We start from the raw sequence: 7,500 nt of genomic DNA on the forward strand, positions 1-7,500 counted from the left end.
AATTATTTTCGAAGTCCGGAATCAGTTATCTAAAGAAACCATAATGTGCGTTTCCTGTATTCAAACCCTTACTTGATGTAAAGCTTAGCCCAAGGGGGCAACTCCTATAGCGTGTACAGTTATTAGAGCACAAAAAAGTGAAAATTATACGTTTCATATAAATATGTGAGATCGCGAATGTATATATATATATATATATATATATATATATATATATATATATATTTGCATGCATATATATTAATGTATTAAAAAAATCTACATTCCTTTGTGTCTGTTTACCTCGCCCTTCGTTCTAATTCACCTGAATGGAATTAACTACTCTAGCACATTATACATAATGTGAACTGGAATGGAAAAACGGAATTTATTGTCGCTCTAGCTCACTAATGTTCCCGTATTGTTCAAAAGTTTATATATGATTTAGATAGATTTTCTTTCTGTATGGAAAAAATGACACTGTATCACGGTAATCAAATTATCATCGTCATTGTCATCATTATCATCACCACCATCATTATCATCACCACCACCATCATTATCATTACCACCACCATCATCACCATTACCACCACCATCATCATCACCATCACCATCACCACCAGCAGCATAATTATTTTAATATCACCTCCTCAATGCCATCGAGTTGAACCCAATTAGAACATATATTCCTCTGCTTCTTCACTCCTCAGACATATTAATGGTAGAACTGTTTAGGTAAAACATTAAATGCTCGTATCCCTCTGGTTTCCACGCAATTAACCACTTTAAATGGCGAGAAAAAAGCAAATTGAACCCAGTGTGTCAGTGATGAAAAATAATCAGCAACTTCTGCAGTATGGTGATGATTGTGATGATAATGACGATCGTGGTGGTGAAGGTGGTGGTGGTGATGATGGTAAATAATCAGTAACTTCTGCAGTATGCTAGTAAAACCACACTTTTGTTGTCTTTTCATTAACATAAATATAGGTAGGATGATGAAGTGAATGTTAATTTCGCTATGTATCTTTTTTAGATATATAATGGGCATAAATAGATCAAAGTACCCCTATTTTAGACTGTGTCGCCTTGGACTGTAGATTGCTTAAGTTATATCAAAACCCGGGCTTGGTTTTCATAATCATAATTTTAAAAATCTTAAAATGGTCGCTTCCAAACTCACTAATGATAATATATATTTTTAGAGGGAAAACTCCTTTGCATAACCTCATTAACGGTCCGACATTGAATCCCTCATCAGGAAAATTATACCGGCGGACTCCAGACATCAAACGGAACAGATACTTTCATGGCCGTCCGGTGTTCGACCCACAGTGCCTCTCGACTAAATTACTAATTACTTTTTACTGCGAATACTCATTAATTTTACGCAGGTCTTGATGTTCAAGCATGGAAAGAAATGACGTCTCTGTCTTGTATGGTTATGGTGCAGTGGTAATTGAATGACTGATAAACAGAAAGATGAATTACAACCTATTCGTGAACAGGATTCGAACCTGGATCGTAGTGGCTACAACGCAGGAGCCGCTAAGCAGAGTGCTACACAACTTTCTATTCGACACCTCGGCAATGTAATGGACTTGTCGGTGTATAAAGTCTGCGCGTGGAAAACCTTAGCCTCGTTAATGGCCTCGGAACCCCTTTAAGAGGACTCGATTTCAACTTCACTTGGGGAATCTTACATATACCGAAGGTTTAGGAAATCTTTGAAAAAACAGTTTACCCCAAAGAAAGCGAAACGTCAAGTTTGTATAATATCTACTAAATACCCTACTACTATGTTCAAATATCGTTTAAGAGTATCAGTAACGTTTTCCACCCTGATCTGTGTATTTACGCTGAAAAGAATATAAGGATGTGGCAAGTTGTTTATGATCTGACTGTGTGAAGAATCAATAGATATATCTCATAGGGGGGAGGGGAGGGGCGGCTGTCACGCTATAGCACTCTGTCATCTAAATCGTGGGTTCTTAACCGAGGCTATCCTACTCCTTGGGGTCATGGGACTAGATCTTTATTCGTATCTATTTAATGTACAGATTTATACTTGGGTACAATGCTAGATAGTGAACTAATACTCTTATTCCATATCTTAAAACCAGACTTAAGTGCTACCATAAACTCCCATGAATGAAATAAGCAGAAAGAATTAATCATCTTTTTTAAAACCAATAGGATTAGGGACAATAATTTTAATAGTTGAGTGAAGTTGTTATGGAACAATATCGGCCAATCCACTGGCAGTCTAGATTTATCAAAAGGTTAAGAACACCTGATCTGACTACTGTTAACGCGGAACTTGGTTTTAATCAATCTCACATAAGAAACCGAATTTACCAGGACATACTGCCAAATGAAGCTACAAGTCACTTTTTTATAAAATGAATCTCCCATCGATGAATATCTATCTAAGCCTCATCAAAAAGTTTCCAATCATTCGTAATTTCCTCAAAATCCCCTAACAATTGGATATTGTACAAATAGTAGCAAGTGGGTGGAATGAAAGCATTTAATAGTGTACCCTACTGTATCATTGATCGATCGCTACTTGCTGATAGCATTCGTTATCTCTTAAGATGGTGATTGAGACACAGATACAAGATAATCAAATGTCCTTAGTTGTTATCAGTGATGGAAAAAATAAACACAATTCTATTTAAACATTGGGTTTCGTAGGCAATGCCTATGATACCTTGGTAATAACACTAAAACAAATGCTCATTCACGCAGATGCACACATACACATATAGATGTTTGCGTGTTTGTGCAAACGTACGTATATATACATATATATGTGTGTGTGTGTGTGTGTGTGTGTGTGTGTGAGAGAGAGAGAGAGAGAGAGAGAGAGAGAGAGAGAGAGAGAGAGAGAGAGAGAGAGAGAGAGAGAAAGAAAGAAAGGGGGGAGGGAAATAGAAAGAGAAAGAGAGAGAGTGTGTGTGACAGAGACAGGCTGTCAAACAGACAGACAGAGACAGACAGGCAGAAAAATAAACAGACAGACTGATACAGATATAGACACATACGTACACAATACGGACAGAACCGAATCTTTTAATCGAGCCTGCATCAAGTGTTGTAGCACTGAAGTTGTCTTCTGAACATATACGAATGTGTCCAAGATTACGAGATAGATTTTTTTCAATAAACACATTGCTGATTGATATTAATTCAACACGGAGGAATAGACAGCACTAGTCTTTGGGTTTTGCCTCCCGTAGACTTTTTCCCAGTAGCCGTATCTTTAGAAAGTTTGTGGGCTATCTACTGTATATCTGATACAGTGGCCGTGATCGTATAGTGGTTAGTACATTGCGTTGTGGCCGCAATAACCCAGGTTCGAATCCTGGTCACGGCAATACATTTTTCAGGCTTTTGATCCCATTAATAATTAAATCAATGGTGATGATACTACTATTGATGATAGTGATAATATTAATGACTTTAACTCTATCTTATAGGCTTCCCATGCATGTCAAGAGTAAGAAATGTGTAACATTCCTTCAACAATTGTTTTGAAGTGCTTCTGTAGTTAATATACGCACTTTACTAAGCTAAGGAGAGCTACAGCAGTCACATGAATACACATGGACTTTCAACTGCATACTTCAGCCTTCTTTTTCTTTCTTATCTTTCTTTTGGGTAAACTGGTGTGTTGTTTTTCCGATGCCACGTTTTAACAAGGTAGATAAGGATATGAATATGTAAAATAATCGATTGATTAACGAAAATAACAAAGAAATAACATCAAAACCTACTTTAATATTCAAATATATACTTATCTACATATGCATGTGTATAAGTATAGTAAAGCATCCGACAAACACACATACATTTATATATGTGTGAGTGGATGTGTGCGTGTGTGTGTGTGTATGTGGACGTGTGTGTGTGTGTATGTATGTGTGTGTGTGTGTGTGTGTGTGTGTGAGTGTGTGTGTGTGTGTGTGTGTGTGTGTGTGTGTGTGTGTGTGTGCGCGTGCGTGCGTGTGCGTGTTTGTCTTTGTGTGTGTGTGTGTGTATTTATCATATATGTGTACATATATATATATATGTATATATGTATATATATATATATATATATTATAAATGTATTATTTATACATATGTATATACATATACATACATACATACATATATATGTATATATATATGTATATATATATATATATATATATATATATATATATATACAGAGAGAGCGAGAGAGAGAGAGAGAGAGAGAGAGATCATAGATATATATATGGTGTTATGTTCCGTAGAGTTTGTTGGTGTCGCTCGCTATTAAAAGTTTACGTGGTAGCACATACATATATCTGAAGCAGCGGCCGTGATCGTATAGTGGTTAGTACATTGCGTTGTGGCCGCAATAACCCAGGTTCGAATCCTGGTCACGGCATCAAATATTTTTACTAACCATGGCAGAAATTATGACCTCGATGATAATATTGACTTGGGAAATGACCTTTGACAACGATTTCCGAGTGAAAATGTTTTCCTGGTATGTCTCGTCTCAAAAACTCCTCAAAAAAAGAAGAAAATTGATATGGGCCCCGGGAGCTGGGGAAGACATGATCAGTATCAGGAAAATTGCGGGGTCAGAATGAAAGACCTAGGTAATTTTTTCAATATTTTACCTCTTGTGACACTCATTCACCGCAATTCATAAACCATTTCTCTGATCACAGTCTGCCTAGTTTGGAATCTCTTCACTTCGTATGTTCTAGATGGATTGAGTAGATACAAATACGCTTTAGTGACACACAATTACAGTATAGGGAACATTACCCCCCTCCCCCCACCACCACCACCACCCTATCCACCGCCTAGTCTGTTAAGCCATCAACTCCTAAGTTCAGGCAGATACCCGGAACCCTTACCGATTTATGATTTGCTATCAGAATTTAGCAAAAATATTACGTTAGTTTGGCGAGGGCAGAAAATAAGGAAAACTTCTCCAGAGCAGAGCAGGCACGGGTTAAGGTCATAGGGTAGAGTGGTAGGGTTAATGGGACAGGAGAACGGTAAAGGTCATTACCAGCCCTCAGTCTGTAAGTACAAAATAATGAGACAAGGAACAACTTAAAATTGGATATACGAAATATAATTTAGGCTATCCAAAGCACCCTTACAAATATTGGAGCAGGACTGGAAAAGAATAAAGTAAAATAATAATAATAATAATATATATATATATATATATATATATATATATATATATATATATATATATATATATATATATATATATATATATATATATATATATATATATATATATATATATATATATATATATATATATATATATATATATATATATATATATATATGGTAAATTTGGAAGTGCAACCCCACACCATTTTTTGGGTGAATAGAATAATTTTCCAATAGCTTTCGTCGTATTTCGAACGAATCTAGCACTCATTTCCTTGGCAAACGAAGCATAACTATGATATCGACTACGATAGCTGGGGAGGGCATGGTAGGCCCACATATCGGAGAAATATTGGTATACTAATAAGTATAGTAAATTAACACATTTCCGGGTTGTATAGAGGGCTTCGCCCTATGAAAACCCTTTTCAGGGGGGCTGCCGCCCCCACTACGCCCGCCTGGTCTACAAAATCTTCACCTCGTATGTTCCGACAGGATAGAGCAAGGGTAAACTAGGTATCTGACACCTTTTCAGTAGATATAGAGGGCTTGGTCCCCTTATACCCCCTTTCAGGACGCCCCCCCCCCTCTCCTGGTCTGCAAAATCTTCCCCTTGTATGTTCCGACAGGAGAGAGCCCAGACCCAGGGACAGTTTTAACCTCATCTTACCTGAAGCCTTAACTCCAGACGGGCCAGGCTGCGGGTCACTGGGATCGTTGGGGTATTCCAGGTTGTTGTTGGTGGGAATTGCGTTCACTTACAACAAAGTTACACTACTTTCTTCGTTTTGTTTTTTCTAATCCTTTATCATGCACCACAAACCCACTGGTGTCTGTCATTTCTGTAATGACACGATATCTTACAGTGCGGGCATTGTACTTCCACTGGCAGTACACCATGATGTAGATTTAGTAAGCTTGTTTCGTTATTTTGTTGATATTTCGCAGTGAAATCGAAATAACTTTTCTCACAAACTACACACTGTCTAGCCATGAAGGAACTGATTTAAATTTTTATCTGCCTTCTCCTAGGCCCAGCTTCTATTGTCACGTGATGATATATTCCATATCTGATTGGTTCTATTGAGTGTCTATGTTCACGTCACGTTCAGTCTCGAATCTAATTGGCTCATTTGATTTCCCTTGCATACGTCATCCGCTACAAATCCGTCCGATTTCCCGTCGCCCTTAACGACTTTTTGTCATTTTGTCGCGGCGCTGGAGGCGGAAGGTTGCCGTGGCTTCTGGCAATCGTGGATTTTATACCCTCTATATCTCCGTTATTATCAATCTGCGCAGAGAATATATATATATATATATATATATATATATATATATATATATATATGTGTGTGTGTGTATATATATGTATATATATATAATATTTTCCAAAATCACAACGAACCATTGTCTGACCCGCCAAAAGAAGGGCGCTACTCACAGACACCACAAACCAGCTGTATCCACAATTTCAGAAGTGTTCAAAACATATGAAATTACATAATTGCATGGTTATAAGAATCATAATAAACTTCAAATACATATCTTTAACATAAAAATAATCCATTTACATTTCCTATGACCCACAAACAGTAAACAAAAATGCATGACAATTCGCCGTCTTGCGCGCTAAATTCAAATTTGAGCTGTGCTTAACAACATAGATGCATATATATTATACACACACACGCACACATACATACACTCACACACACACACGCACACACACACACACACACGCACACACACACACACACACACACACACACACATACATATATATTTATATATATATATATATATATTTGTATATATACATATGTAGTTAGAATAATATATTCAAATTTCGCGCGATAATACTGGTGCATTGTGTGAATAGCGTCATCGACGGGAGAGGTGAACCGGCTTTGAGACATGACTGCGAGCGAGTTCGAGGCTTTTGACGGGAATTTTGTCTATTTTGAAGTTGGCAATAATTGTCAGCAGTAACAGGTTAGTTTTATCAATAAATAGGTCTGATTTAGCTTCCCGCTGGTAAAGTCTCAGGTGATTTTGCACAAATAATTGTTACGTTAACATATAACAAATATAGTGTTCATGTGGCAAGATCCCCTGAAAGTGATGAGCTAATATAAGTCCTGGTCACACACACACACACACACGCACACATTCAGACACACACTCATACACACACACACGCACACACTCATACACACATATACATGTGTGTGTGTTCCTCTTTTATTTTCCTTTTCCAACAGTCGATGTTTTTCCAGTGATTCTTAGAATTGTATTACCCTTAGTACTTGTTATTTTATACCATTATAATCGCATTGTTAT

General features: G+C 37.1%; 2 non-coding genes across 2 annotated transcripts; both read left to right on the forward strand.

Annotated features, from left to right (window-relative positions):
• The first annotated feature begins 3,289 nt into the window (after window positions 1-3,289).
• On the forward strand, window positions 3,290-3,361 carry TRNAH-GUG (transfer RNA histidin (anticodon GUG)). Its single transcript has one exon. It is a non-coding gene; the product is annotated as a tRNA-His (tRNA).
• A 969-nt stretch (window positions 3,362-4,330) lies between these two features.
• TRNAH-GUG (transfer RNA histidin (anticodon GUG)) lies at window positions 4,331-4,402 on the forward strand. Its single transcript has one exon. It is a non-coding gene; the product is annotated as a tRNA-His (tRNA).
• The last annotated feature ends 3,098 nt before the right edge of the window (window positions 4,403-7,500 follow it).

This window comes from Penaeus vannamei, chromosome 15 (assembly GCF_042767895.1).
Source record: "Penaeus vannamei isolate JL-2024 chromosome 15, ASM4276789v1, whole genome shotgun sequence".
In the NCBI taxonomy this organism is placed as follows: Eukaryota; Metazoa; Arthropoda; class Malacostraca; order Decapoda; family Penaeidae; genus Penaeus; species Penaeus vannamei.